The sequence below is a fragment of the Pectinophora gossypiella genome, chromosome Z (assembly GCF_024362695.1).
Source record: "Pectinophora gossypiella chromosome Z, ilPecGoss1.1, whole genome shotgun sequence".
Classification (NCBI taxonomy): domain Eukaryota; kingdom Metazoa; phylum Arthropoda; class Insecta; order Lepidoptera; family Gelechiidae; genus Pectinophora; species Pectinophora gossypiella.
In genome coordinates this window covers 14,212,228-14,227,878 of record NC_065433.1, presented here as the reverse complement: position 1 = coordinate 14,227,878, position 15,651 = coordinate 14,212,228, and the positions used below count along the sequence as shown (strand labels likewise).

The 15,651-nt window shown below is 35.4% G+C and overlaps 1 protein-coding gene across 2 annotated transcripts in view; it reads right to left on the bottom strand.

Annotated features, from left to right (window-relative positions):
• The window catches only part of LOC126380683 (cyclic nucleotide-gated cation channel subunit A-like), a 96,797-nt gene that overhangs the window by 22,658 nt on the left and 58,488 nt on the right, over positions 1–15,651 (bottom strand). The window lies entirely within an intron of this gene.

The following is a 15,651-nucleotide window of genomic DNA, read 5'->3' as shown; positions in this document are numbered from 1 at the left end:
CATACAATACCTGCCTACTAATAAGAAAAATAATAAATAAAGACCTACATTCGCAACTTACCTTCACAAAAAAAGTAACTGTACAAAAGCGTATTATGAGACGGGCTAGTTTTCTTTGCACTGGACGACCAAGGACAAATTATGGAAAAAAAAGTGTAGTTTACGAAGGAGTGCAGCTTTATAACCATCTACCCACTGAGATTAAAAATACTAAAACTCTAAATATCTTTAAAAAGGCATTAAAAGCCCACATTCTTAAACATTATTAATGGTTTTAATCGTAGTGTGAATCTTGTGTTGCTGGTGGATGGAGCAATTAAAGTGTCGACGCATATGGAACACAGATACCTACCTACTAATTAGTATAGTAAGTCTCGGAATGTTATTTAAGTACCTACCTACCTTAGTCCAATTCCAATGTTGTTTAAACTACTATATTATGAAATTGATTGTTTCTCAGTAAGCGAATCAAATGTATTCTTTTGAGAAATAAAGTATCTTAAACCTTAAACCTTAAATATCATTACTTGTCGAAAATAGGACTTGACGAATTACCAATTTGACATATGACAGACTTGACCATAGTCGTGAAATTCGGTAAAGCAGTCGCCGCCATTATTAAGTTTCACCGTTCACACCCAACTGAATGATTTTACTTTTTGCTTTTTTTCTTCAAATAAATGAATTAAACGATGTCCATTAGTTACGGAATTTTCAAAAAGTATCACCTTTACCGTATTATACATATTATTATATATTATACATATTATTATATAAAAGTATCACCTTTACCGTATTATAATACTTACCAATTATACATACATAATTATTATAATTATACAACGGAACGAATGCCGAACTGCTCAGTTTTCTTCTGTAAAAAGCAATCTGGCACAGCACATTCACGAAAAGATGGCGTTTCATAAGTTAATAATTTAAGGGACTAAGTCGAAACTTTGAGGTTCTGAGCGCAACAGGAGAAGTAAAAGTTTCACATCGACAAAAATTTTATTATAAACTTTGATAAGTTTAATTACACAGAATTATTAAAAATTGTACAGTCAGTAACTAATCCTGGCCAGCGAGCTATTATATCTCGGATTCTTAGGTTCGCATTAGATACTACCTGCACAGTCAGAGAAAAGTAGCCCTTCCTGCAGCGGTACATTTCGGAAACGTAGGGAACGAACCTCTGCTTATATATACAGGGTGGCCCAGAAGTTCACGTTCAAAATGAAAAAAATAGAAAGAGGGGCTCATTAGCTACCAGAAACACCCCCATGTGTGTTCAGCAATTATTTACGGTTTAGGAGATATGACCCATTTTGTACCTTTTTCTAAATTTTCTACCTTACTTCAGAAATAATCATTTTGTCGCTATCCCTTTCTTAATAATTATTTTATTTTACTTCACAACTATGCCTAAGTCTGTGTACCGCTCAATGAAAGATAAATCAAAGTGAAATCAAAGATAAAAAAAAGTTATCGGAAGTCAAAGTGAGAATTCGACCAAAATTGTTACAGTTGTTAAAACTTCGCCAAAGAATAATAAACACGTGAGATTGTCATGGACACTGAAAGTATTTCTAAAAACTGCTCCATTTAATAGGCTTTTAGAAACATTAATAAAAAGTACCCTTAATACGGGCAAAAAACTAAGTAACTAGCCCTCAAAGATTGCAAGACAGACAGTTTTGAAGGAAAATTTGACATTCTCATACAATGTAGCTGCTACTTTCTAACGTTGTTAAAGGTGCTCAATATTATAATCATTTTTTTTTGTAATTTGTAGGTAAATAAGTCACAGTCAAGAAAGTCATTAAGACGTAAAAATTAGAAAGGCGGGAAAAAAAAATGTGGGATAGGGCATGAAGTGGCCAGTTGATAATCAAGTCACTAAGGAGTCGTACGTATACTAGTACTATTTGAGAAAGCAAGATATTAGTTCTGTGGAAAACTTGAGAAATGTTTTTTCCTATTTATCCTAGGGACGTCAGTTCTATATAGCAAATGAGAACTACTCCAGAAATCCTATAAAAATCTGCTGCGACAACTCTTCTCCTTCGGGCATTTCGTCACTGGAAAGGCAAAATTACGTAAGCGCCAAAATAGGTACGTATTTTGGGTTTTTTATATATTCGGAATCAGCGTTTCATGCTGCGTCGATCTGTCTGGGTAGCATTGCGATACGAGCACTTTTTTGGCGCTTACGTAAATTTAAAAATAGTTGATTTCAGTTCCAGTTTCTTAAACGACAAGATTTTGGTGTATTTTTCGTGGCTGGTGTATAAGTAATATTGTGTTCCTATATAATAACTACATATTAACTTTAAGTAAATTTGGCATACTATAGTTTGAAAAGTGTCATTTTATTAGTAATTTTGGACTACTGAAAATAAAAATTAAACTATGTTTAAGTCATTTTTATCTACAGCTTTTAAAATAAGTAAGGCGTATAAGAAAAAATGTCTTAGCATGTTTATGCAGTGAATGGCGTATAAGTAATTTTGACTTAGAGTACTTATATAGAATAAGTAAGGCGTATACGTAAATTTTCCTTCGCATTTTTATGCTATTATTAAGCAAGTTTGTGGGCTAGCAGTAAGTTTCCCATGAAGTAATTTTTTAACAATAGTTCTAAAAGTAAAACTATATTAGAATTGATTAGCGACCCGCCCGGCTTCGCTCGGGTGCAATGCTGAGGAAAAAATGAAATTATTTACGACATCACATTAAAAAGCTCAAAAATAATAGTATTTCTCCACTATTTATTGGATGTTATTATACATATAAACCTTTCTCTTGAATCACTCTATCTATTACAGAAAACCGCATCAACATCCGTTACGTAATTTTAAAGATTTAAGCGTACATACTCGTAGGGATATAGGGACAGAAAAAGCGACTTTGTTATGCATTTTAAGTTCTGTCGTTTGCATATTTGGCGCACATTTTGAATTTAGAACTCAAAATTATTATTTTTTGGAATTTAGAATATCGAAACAATTGAAAGCATTAGGATTAATGCAATTGTTTAATCACAGCGTTGGTTAGAATCTGTCAGGTCACGTCCGAAAATGAATCTTACAAAGGAAAATGTCCGTGCAATAATTTTCTATAACTTTCGAAGAGGCCTAATGCGACTTCAGTGATTCGAAGAGTTAACATCTGTATTCTGCGATGAAGTGCCATGTCTGCGGATCATCGAACGCTGGTATTTAGAATTCGAGCATGGACATACCACAATCAGTCACAAATCTCGTGAAGAACGTCCTTCACTGAAGATAGTATCGTTGCTGTGAGACAACTTATCCTCGAAAATCGTCATGTGACATACCGAGAGATGGAGGCGTTATTAGGCATTTCAGAGACAACCATTCAAAAGATATTGTATGAGGCACTTGGTGTGAGAAAACTAGTTTTCCGTTGGATCCCGCATTTGCATTCTGACGATCATAAGGCGGCCCGCATCAGATGGTGTAAGAAAACTCTTCAGAGGTGCAACCGAGGAGAGTCAAATCACGTGTACGACATTATCAGTGGTGACGAATCTTGGATTTATGCCTACGATCCTGATTCCAAACAACAATCTACAGTTTGGGCCTTCCAAGACGAGTCAAAGCCGACTAAAATTGTTCGCTCTCGAAGCACTTCAAATAAGATGGTGGCTACCTTCGTGGCGAAAATCGGTCATGTTGTGACAATTGCACTTGAAGATCGTAGGACGGTTAATGCGGATTGGTATACCACAATTTGTTTACCACAAGTCATCGCCGAACTTCAAAAATCTAACCCAAAGCGATGCATCATCCTGCACCATGATAACGCAAGCTCACACACCGCTCGTCAAACGATTGAGTGTTTGAAACTGGAAAACGTAGAAATTCTTGTATAATCTTCCTTACAGTCCTGACCTAAGCCCCAATGATTTCTTTACATTTCCTAAAATTAAGAAGACTCTTCGCGGTCGAAGGTTCCTGTGCGGTGAAGAAGCGGCCAACGCTTTTAAGTCAGCCATTTTGAACACCTCTACTTTGGAGTGGAATAAATGTTATAATAACTGGTTCGAGCGAATGGAAAAGTATATTAAAATTCGTGGTGAATACTTTGAAAAACAATAAAATGTACTTACTATAAGGATTGATTGATTTTTTTCTTCATACGACAAAACTTTAAAGGCGTGCCTTATACTATGTAGTAACGTCGTTTGCGTAAAAAGTAGAAGCTTTTCTAAAATATGTATTGATTTAATACTTTCATAACCGATATTTTAATAGCGCAAGTAGGTATTTTGAATTTCTAGTTAAGAAATATTTTAGTACTAGGCAGAACAGCTAGCTAATAGAATAAAAACGTGGGGCCCATTATCTATTCCTGTATTACTTTCTACTATACTAAGTTTGGATTGCATTGATTTACTATAATCGTAACTGGAGATTTTGACAATCAATAACCAGCCGTGGGAGCTTCACCAACGAACGCCTATCTCATGATCTACCAAAGTATAAAGATATGCTCTGCCATAGGTAGGATTTAAGAGGGGTCCCACGTTTTTATTTCAGTCTAATATGCTTAAAAGCTATTCTGCCTAGTACTAAAATATTCCTGAACTAGAAGTTCAAAATACCTGCTTGTTATGGTGTGGGCTGCTTAGTTTACCTACCAAGCAAACCCTGGTGTTAGTGTTCTTTTATGAACCGCCTTTCGGCCGCTGACATGGTTCATGTTATGACGACCACTATCATCAGATATAGTAATGACCGGGACCACCTACGTAGGTTGATAGGTAAGTAACTATTTATTTATTTTCTAGTTTTCACTGCATATAAAATAAAACTGTTTAACTTTAGATAATTTATTACAATCTAATTCCTAAATACATAGCCCTTCCAGAGACTTGACTAGGGTACTTTTTCTATTTCTATTTTTGACCCAAATAAATACCGTACGGGTTGAGCTAAATAAAACCGATTAGAAAGAAACTTTTACATACATATAACGGTTTATACGCTATTATTTATATGTTGTGTAACTTTATTTCTGGCACGTCAGTATTTTAATAGCCATTTCTATAAATCAATTGAAGTAATAAGTAGATAAGGAGGTATTAAGAATAATTATTTGTCTCTTACGTCTTTTTACCCATGTAAGATATTACAAAAACTTACTTTAAAGAATTTTTGGTGAACTGACATAATCAATCGATCACTTTTTAGGCAATTTTTACATAATGAGAGCAGATGTGTAAAAGTCGTTACAGTAACTTTTACTCCTCTAACATTACAGTATTTTTATATTTAAAGAAATATTGTCGTTCTCGTATGCATTGTCGTAAGTGTTTCCAATTAATATTTTAACCAGATGGCGGTTAAGTAAATTTGCTTTACTGTAAACTGAAGTCATTTTTACGTAAGCGCCACTATATCCTAAAATAGCAATCCAACTGTTATGATATGTATTGCTGGACATAGAAAATTAAAAAACAATGTAACCTTACCTTGACATCATCTAAATTGGATAATTGGGTAAAAAGTTATGATAAAAAAACGAAAAAATGAAACTTTAAACGGCTTTTTCTCGAAATGGCCTTTTGGCGCTTACGTAATATTGCCTTTCCAGTGACGATTTGATAAATGCGGGGCCGAGTCTGGCGATCCTCTCGGTGACCTTCTGTTTTATGCGACACCCGGTTGACTTGTGTAGATCGCTAGTGTCGCCCACTACTTGTTGGAAGGTCCCCGTCGCAATGAACCTCAAACAAATCAACAGCTGGGTTCGCCCATCTACACATTTGTTCCTTGTCGTCATGGGCTCGAGGTATCCAAGCTAGTTCAGTTATCTTAAACTCCTCACCATCGTATTTTTCCGAAATATTTACCCTTTCGGGGGTACGACGTCAGCGAGGATGTTCTACGTAACGCTTGTATTGTGAGCAGGATGCAACAATTGCTACACATTATTATTATGATATTATTTATGTTTAGTCTGCTCCTCATTAAATGTCTGTGATTACTACGTACATAACACTAGTGACTAGACAAACCACTCACTTTAATCAACGTGTGCAATTTCATTGCACAAAAACATAAACTCAGGAATATGTATTGCTGTATGTGTACCTAAATAAATAAATAAATAAACACGTACAGACGAATATAAAATAGCACAATAGGGGGCCTTATTGTAAACAGCAATTTCTTCCAAATAACCTTACACTTCGCACTTCATCTTCTTCGCTTTCCGTAGCCGAGAAAGTCATCTTTTCTGCTTCGGTTGACGACAGGGCAACTGTGTTTTGCTCATTATTTACCGGAGCCTTATTGCTAAACAGCAATTTCTGCCAGACAACCTTACACTTCGCACTTCATCTTCTTCGCTTTCCGTAGCCGAGAAAGTCATCTTTTCTGCTTCGGTTGACGACAGGGCAACTGTGTTTTGCTCACTATTTCGGTAAGTAGTGGACCGGTGTCCAGGGTTAACAAATGGAAATAAGGTTATAAAATTGAGGATTTTCATTAAAATGGCAATACTTCTTGATGAATCTAGTTAAATCCAGGTAAAAAGTGATGTGTATACTTCATTTCGTTTTTGAACGTAATATCAGTGAATTAAAACACAACATTGCACTTATACCTGCTAATAATTAATTAATTATTAACTTTAGAATGTGTTTTGTGTGTGTAATGAAATTGCAGATGAAGGAAACCAGTAACTATCGAAAAACATACCACATGGTTTAAGACTGAGTTGTGGAATTTGAAACCCCTATCGTTTCCAAAATTCAGGCATAACATTATATTTCTTTTATTTAGGGCTTTAACAAAGTTTCTTATGCCAGCCCCATCGATCAAGACTGACAAGTACTGATTATAAATCATATTTAATTTATGCTCCACCCACAATAGCCCAAGATGTTAAGCTGTTGTGCATGAAAGCATAAATCAAAGATGATTCTCTACTCGTAAGCTCTGATAAAAAGTACCTGTATCTCTTACCTCTGGCTCCTAACCTTTAGTTTTGCGGCATTTGAGACATTCCGGGTACATTCATACTGGGTGTTAGTGACATCGTAACGAATACTGAGGGGGATGATTCAGACCATGATTCTGAGTTAAAATCAAGTGGAATTTTCCGTCGCAAAATTCATGTTTTTTTTAAATATTTTTTTAATTATTTTCAATTCTATACTTTTGCGATCGAAAATTCCACTTGATATTAACTCAGAACAATGAGCTAAATGAGCCCCCTCAGTATTCGTTAAGATGTCACTTACACCCCGTACAAGTACATACAGGTAGCCATACAAGTAGGTATGGGTGTTAGTAACACTGTAACGAATACTGAGGGGGATGGTTCAGACCATGATTCTGAGTTGATATTAAGTGGAATTTCCTGTCGGAAAATTCATGAAATTTTTTGTGTTTTTTAAAATTATTTTCCATTCCATACTTTTGCGACGGAAAATTCCACTTGATATCAACTCAGAATAATGGCCTGAATCATCCCTCAAAGTTTTCGTTACGATGTCACTAACACCCTGTATAAGATATGGTACGCACCTATCTCTGCTCTTCCCACAAACTTGCTGTTTGGTAAAGATTGTTTTTTCATTAGGAAAGCAAATATCTTCAAAGGAATGTGCCCAAATATTAACCTAAAAGCAATTTCAAGTTTTCTCTACGACTTAACGTCGACGAACGAAGGTATACGAGGAGACTGACAAACAATTGTCCTGTACCAGACAACTTCTTGGATCTTATGTACGTAGATTTAGTTGTTAATATCACAGTATGGATCATGCTATTATTAACAATTTCATTTTATTTTGACTGTCTTGAGTTTCTGTGCATGACGGATATGACCCAGTAACGTCATAACGTGTCATTAGTAAAAGGAAGTACTAAAACATTATTAACATTAAAAGAGTGCAATGTGGGAAAAACTCTTTAGATTGTCGTTCCAAATTGATTGCCTTAGCTCTTGTTTGTCTTGTTTTGAATCGAGAAAATAATATCACCTCCCGCATCAGCGATTTTTTTTTTGACGTGACTTATTGTAGATTTGACGCAGATGGCATTAACTACTTGGCCGGAAGCATCAGCGATGATCCACCAGTAATACCTACCAAATTTTAACGTAATCCGAAAATATAAAATGTACTACAATTAGTTAGATATAACTACCGGGTGAGAAACCTCAGCGCTCTCCATTTGTCCCGCCAATAAGTCACGTCAATAAAAACTCGGTATACTGAAAGAACAATTTCAGTTGAGTACGTTTAAATACCACTACCAAATCGCAGCTATTCAAGCAATGAGAGAAGTGTTTCCGGATATTAAGATACTATTTTATGAATGTTGTGTTCAGGATAAGTAAAAAAATTACTTACAATAAAACTGCAGAAGGCCGCAAAATAACGCATACTATTGGTACAAGATATGTCACCCCACACGGAATTGCCTCTGAATTTTTTTGAATACTTTAACAGCCAATGGTTGCAAAAAATTCAAACAACGAATGCGGTTGAGGGTCGGCACCGTAGAATAAATACCAAAATTACATCTAAACGAACTCTCTTCCAATTTATAAGTTATTAAAAGCTGAAACAGAAACACAGCATTAGTTTAGTAAGAAATTCATTTCATTACCCTGGGAAAAAAAGAGCAAGAGAGCAATTTCTTATACAAAGATAATCAAATTGGCAATATAATAGCTGACTGCACCTCAAACAAAATTACAGTAGAAATATGTCTACAAATATGTTATAGTCTTTAAGTAAAAATTAAGAATTTTGATTGCTAAGAACTTTGCCATACATGATTTACGTCGATTATTTTTGTTGTTGGTTACCTATATACTTCGTGTGCAAATTAAAATTTGCAAAATAATTTAATGATTTTTTCTTGTTTTGTTGTGGTGTGGAGTTTGGCTATATTGAGAATCTGCTATTTCGATAATCTCATATATTCTAAGAATCTCATTTTATGAGAATCTAATATTATGCGAATAAGCGAAAAGAATTGCCTTTGGTCTTGGTTCCATACAAAACCTTTAACGCGGCCCCAGGGGGGACAGAGTCATCTTTTCTGCCCTCCACTGGGGCAATTTCTGTTCGGCGCGTCCTTGCCGCGGGGTGGGCGTCTCTTACTTCAGTAGGCTGGAGATGGTGGCTGAGTTCGAATAGGGACTCAGACCTACGGGGTATAACGTAGAAACCTTGCCCAGGGATACGGGTGAAGTCCTCAACTGTTCCAGAGGCGAAGATGGGAGCCATCGGTACGGCAATGCAGGACGGGAGGGGCAAGTCACAGGGACTGTAACCTGGAACCTGACAGAGGGCAGCAGAACTGTCAGTACTATTCAGAGGCGGAGGACAGGAGTCCTAGTATAGCTTTGTAATAGACTTCTCTGGGCGCCATCCCACTGACGCAGACAACGTACTGCGGGGCGGAAGGCAAGAGGGAAACCACTGCCCTATTTTTTCCCTAAAAAAGTAGCATGGAAAATGCTGCACCGAATTTAAGAGCGTGGTTCTTAAATTGATGATGATGAAGCGAAAAGAAAAACAGCCGCCAAACCCCAACGTTCTGGGTTCGTCGACGAACATGATGAAGTTATTAAAGATGGGTTGATCACTAGTAGTTGTTGACGGTCTATCACATCCATTTTATATCCTTCATATATCCTTTATCCTTCGTATCAAATTCATGGCCACAATCTTTTATCTGATTGCTTGTGGCTACCCATCCATAGGATCCCATATATAGGCGGTAGATTAATTATATATGCAATTTTGCATCCAGTAGGCACAATACCTACACTCGAGCATTAATGTCGACTATAAGCTACGAGCATAGAATAAGCAATAATACTTAGCATGTATAGAACGGCAACTCTCTGCTCCCTACCAGCGGTTGAATTAGGTTTACCTCATATGCCCTCGGTCTTACTTCAATCTTCAATCGTATGGGCGTCAGACAGAGAGAGAGAGAGAGAGAGAGAGAGAGAGAGAGAGAGTGTATGTGTACTGTCTGTTTAAAACGAGGTTTTTCGTATGAAGTGTCCGGGGTGCGCTAAGAGATCTGATTTACAGTACGTCGAGCCTTGTAGTTAATGTTAGGTACAAAACTAGTCACGCCATCACAGAAATTTACAGTATAAGTTGCGTATTTGTGGCAACAAACGGCGTTGTTACATCTAAGATATAATCTTCGCCGCATACCAACAAAAAAAGGTTTTATCGGATTCCTGTAATTATGCAGACTGCAACTGAAATACATTGTGCTGTTTTGATTATACATAGGTGCCAGTTAAGATAACGTTTGCTTTGGTTCGGTCAGAAGTTCTGAAAATGTGGTTTGGCATCACTTAGTTTTTATCTCCGACTTCGTCTCCGTTGGTATGATTGATAAGTACTTAATGTAACATACATAACATAACATAAGCAGTATATATACGTCCTACTGCTGGGCACAGGACTCCCCTCAATCAACCGGAGGGGGTATGGAGCACACTCCACCACGCTGCTCCTATTACTTAATTCTCAAGACATGTCAGTCTTGCTGTTTCTAAATAAGCCTAAATTTGTGCTGGGATTTTTTAATGGCATTCTCAATTACTTCGAGTATGAGCTCGGTGGCACCGTCAATCTATACTTATGTAATGAAATATTAACAGGTTAACCCACATCTGGCTACAATATTTAGTCATGTCACAAATCTTGTTAAATCTTGAGTTTTCGTTTTCGTTCCTAGACTGGCTTGCAACGTCAAAGTTAACTTGATCAGTGCAGTGTTAGCGACGAGTCGTGTACGATCTTATTTTACCGAGGCCACAACCAAATTGATTTAACAACCGTGCTCCGATAACGCCGCCACTTCATTTCGGTGGGCATTGATAAAATTCATATGGTACTTGCATTTATTGTCATTGATCTTACGTTATCTTGTCTATTCCATTTAGTTTCGAATTTGTTGATTCTTTATGCATGACAAATAATATATATTAGAAAATCTTTCTATTGTCGTTATAAAGTCTTCAACCATCAGCTTTTTCGTGAAATACAAAATAGTTTGACTTGCTATCACAACGGTTCTGCTTATAAATTAACTCAGCTTGCGTCTAAAAGCCTGCAGGCGAGTATCATCCCGGCAAATATTACTTAGTAGGGTAATCTAGTACCTCTTTACTGCATAAATCTTTTATTTAAAGCTTGCATATACCTCTAAGAAAAATCACCAAATGCCAAAAGACAGCACAGTGTTTACGTGGGTGTAGGTAATGTTTTTTGCCGCACAACGTATCTACTGTACCAAAATGGTATGAATGCCAGCCAACCAACTTATTGTGTAACAACGTTTGTTATCAGTGTCATTTTCCAACTAAAGTCATTGATAATCATAAAACTCAAAAAACGTAATTAAAAAAAAAATAATAAACCGACTTTTAAATCTGTCTAATAAGAAGTAAGGAATAATATTTTGTTTTTAATTTTAATTCTGAAGTCGGCTCAACCACCAACCCCTTGTTACCTGCAAACCCTGCAAATATTCCACCGTGGATTCCACTTTACCTATGTCAGTTGGTGGAACATGCAGTTAAATTTTCGCGCCGACTTCAGAATTTGAATTGTATTATGGTGCAGTTCCTACAATATTACAAACATAGGGGCAAATTGATAACCTCATTTTTTGAAGTCGGTAAAAAAGGGCAAGCAAGAATGACCAGTGAAAATATTTATTTACCTGGGCGTGCCGCGTGCACCATGCGCGAGTCGCTAGTTGACTCATTAGCATCGTTACAAACAATTTTGCCCTAACCAATGTTAGGTTTTCGAATTCTACTACTTCAACCGTAATTTCCACCATCATCAAAATGCCTATTAAACAATTTGCAATGTGATATTTAATAATTAGCATAGCAAAAATAATCCTGACGAAATACACGTTTTCATGATTTTGGCAAGTCAATTAATTAATCAATAATGGCATTAAATTATGCTAATTATTGTTTGTAATGTGAAAATTTGACAAATATTTTTTCTGCGAGTTCCTATGAACTGTTTACGTGACGTTCAATTAAATCAAATGTCAGCCGGTCACCAAGTGTTCATCGAATATGTATTACAAGCAGGTACCTAATTGATCCCTGCAGGCGACTGTGATAGCTAATTAATTTTTCAGATATGCGAATCAAATGTAGGTTATAATTAATTAATACATTTTTAACAAACATTGGTTTTGCAATTATTTTAATATTTGATGGGTACTAATAAATTGCCAATAGGTAATTAAATACAAAGAGCGAAGATTATGAAATTGGTTTTAAAAAGTCATTATGTATAGTCGCAAGAAACATATATCTGAGAATTTTATTTCATATTGTAGATTTTGATGCTCTCTTAATACCTTATAAATATTCATTGCTATAAATGGTGAGAGGCCGCGACAATTCTCCTTATGATTAAGTCCATTTTCCCTTATCGTTATTCAATAGATGACAAGAATATTAAATGCCTTTTAGGTAAAATTTTCATTCTGATCCAATCGTTACAGGGACGTGGATTTCTACATTTATAAAGTATAACTTTATTTTTAGACTTAATGAACACTAAAAGACAATGCTCACACCTAAAAATACTAAGAAATTAAAATATCTACCTACATCTAAGCGAAATACTTAAAAAATTCAACTTGATTTTATATTTTTATGTATTTACACGAAAAATAAACAGCGTGAGTGCTGAGCAAGGACATAATTAAAAAAACTAAAAACTAGCACAATATTTCATCATAATCACACCAGCTTCAAGTAAAGTTGCTAAATGACACAACACTCAAAAATCTTTATAACAAGTGTAAACTGAGTTGTGGTTCCTGAATATATTACCTAATTAATAATAAAAATCTTTATAAAAAGTACAAACTGAATTGTGTTTCCGGAATATAATATTACCTAATAAATTACGTAACTTTTTTAGTTAACTGAATGGTGATTCCTGTTTATTCAAGTTTGTTGCCCGTCTATCATATTAATTTTTCATTAAACATAACAACTAATTTCGAAATTGTAATTTTTGTACTCCAGAAATTTACAAATAGTAATGAAACTTGATATTTTCGGCTCAAACATTTGTTAATATGCCCACTTGCAAATATGAAACCAACTCCTGTCTCCTTTGCGTTGTTATGACAGCTTTTTGAAAGTACCAGTAACATCCCGTAAAGCTCCTGCAGACTCGTAATTTTATAAGACTTTTCAAAACTTTACCACAATTTTTTTGTTTATTAGGTATCAATATTTTTGTTTATTAGGTATCATTCCGAAGTTACAAAACTGTTGATGCTGTCAGCGCGTACAATTCAGAAGAATCTGTATCTGCTTTTAGCTTTTTAATGTATTTTTATTTACTACACGTTTTTTAACAGCAATAAACCACATTGCAAACTTAGCTTTTTACGCTATAAGGGTGACAAATATAATATAAGAAAACGTGCATCTTTTTTTAAATCCGCCACCAATCCTTTCAAAGAAGGGGAAATGTTATATGGGACTTTTCGCAGATTTGATGGTAGGAAGCTAAAAATTGGTACACAGGCTCTTTGTTACCAACAAAACATACCTACTTTATCTTTTTTGCAAATCTTCCCTAGCCCTTAAAATAGGGCAAAACTTGTGTGAGACCCAAAATTAGTAGAGGTTCTCTGTGATACATACTACTTAGAATAATTTTATTGAAACAATGAAAGCAAATTCAAAAACACGCTAACGTTGTGTTTTCGCGGGCACGATTGATTCACATTGATTTGACTGCTTTGATTTTTGGCTGTTTGTGTTTAGCTTTATAATTCATTATCAATGAATCGATTATAGAATATGGACCCACTAAATAATCTTAATGTCGATAAGCCTATCGATATTGAAAATTATCAGTTATATATAATCTAATAATTGGTAGATATAATCGATTGTATCGGGGTATTGGTTAAGATACTAATGTTGCATAATGTGGGTGAACAATATTAAATAATAATAAACAGTCTATAAACTGCTGAGCCTCTCCTCAATCCACCGGTGGGGGTATGAAGCATACTCGACGACGCTTCTCCACTGCGGGTTGGTGGAGGTATTCTTGCGGATAATAGCCGGGACCAGCGGCTTAACATACCCTGCGACGCACGAAATCATCTTACTTTCAGAGTTCAGACTATCAGGTGATTCAAGCCAATAAAGTCCTTACCAGACAAAGTGATTTTGACAATGCCCCCTATGGGGAATTGAACACGGACCGCAATCATGAGCCTAATGCTCTAACCACTAGACCACGAAGGCTGTTAACAATAATATTTTAATCAATACCTCTATATAATCGATTATTGTAATATAATTAATAGTACCGATACTACCAATAGGCAAAACAACATTTAGAGGCTTAGAAAATAATCGATTATTAATCGATATACAGTATATTAACCGACAACACTATTTCTTCGATTTGGTATTCCGATTTCCGAAAACAAAGTCGGTTTTGGACTCGGTTTTACCGTTGCTGTTTTTGTGACTGGATTAATTCGCTTAGTTTAGATTTATAACATTGTTGGACTTTTAAGGAATAAGACAATGGCTTTGGCTTTGGATTTAGATTCTGTTCAAAGTTCTCTTCGGTGTTTTAAATCAGGAAAGGGGAACAATGTTACCCCGAATTCAACGCGAGGGAAACCGCGGGCAAAAACTAGTAACCTATAATTTAATAATCGAATTATTAATGTTCACTAAAGAAAAAGTGATGGAATAGTGGTGGTGGACTACCACTAAAAAAACATCTTCTACCACTAAAGACTTTTGAACTCAAGTAAGAACTATTATGAGTTTACTTTTTAAGGGCCCAGTATCCGGTTGCAGAATCCAGAATTTGAATATTTTCACCCTTCTCGGGGAGCACCCCCGCTGACGTCGCTAAACCTGAAGTTGCTCTACTACTTCAAACATTCGACAAGGAAAGAAGAAAAGTAAACATAATGCTCGTGAATGGCCTGGAATTGAATATAGGTAAGTAGGTGCAATTATTTCTTGCCTCTATGGAACTTTGGCTTACACTGTTTCGCTAAGACTTATTCCAGCATAAAATAGTTCTCAGAAATCAGATCAGAATCATTTATTCAACGTAATTATCATGGATAAACTTGTTGAAGGTCAATGTAACATTTTTGAATTTACGTCATTTCGCAAGGTGTTATGGTTGTGAGAGTGCATACAGTGAAAAATATCACGAAAGCCAAAACATTGTAAGCTGATTAATTAGAACCAAAGAACTGACATTTAAAAACAACAGAACTTAACGAATATGACAATATGTATATTTAAAAAAGAACAAAACTTGGGAAGACCAAGGAGGCCGTCGTTAACAACAAGTTATTTAATAACTAGACGAACACATTCACATTCAATACCAGACTTTTTTATCATTTAGGTAGTCATTATTAATCTTATAATAAGCTTTTTTACATAAAGTAAGCCTCACTTGAGCTTTAAATTTATTTTCTGACAAATTTATTTTATATTTTATTTTATTGTAAAAACGTAACCCCAAAAAAGATGAATTTAATTGACTTAATCTAGCACCTTAATAGCAATTTTATTTTTATTTCTTGT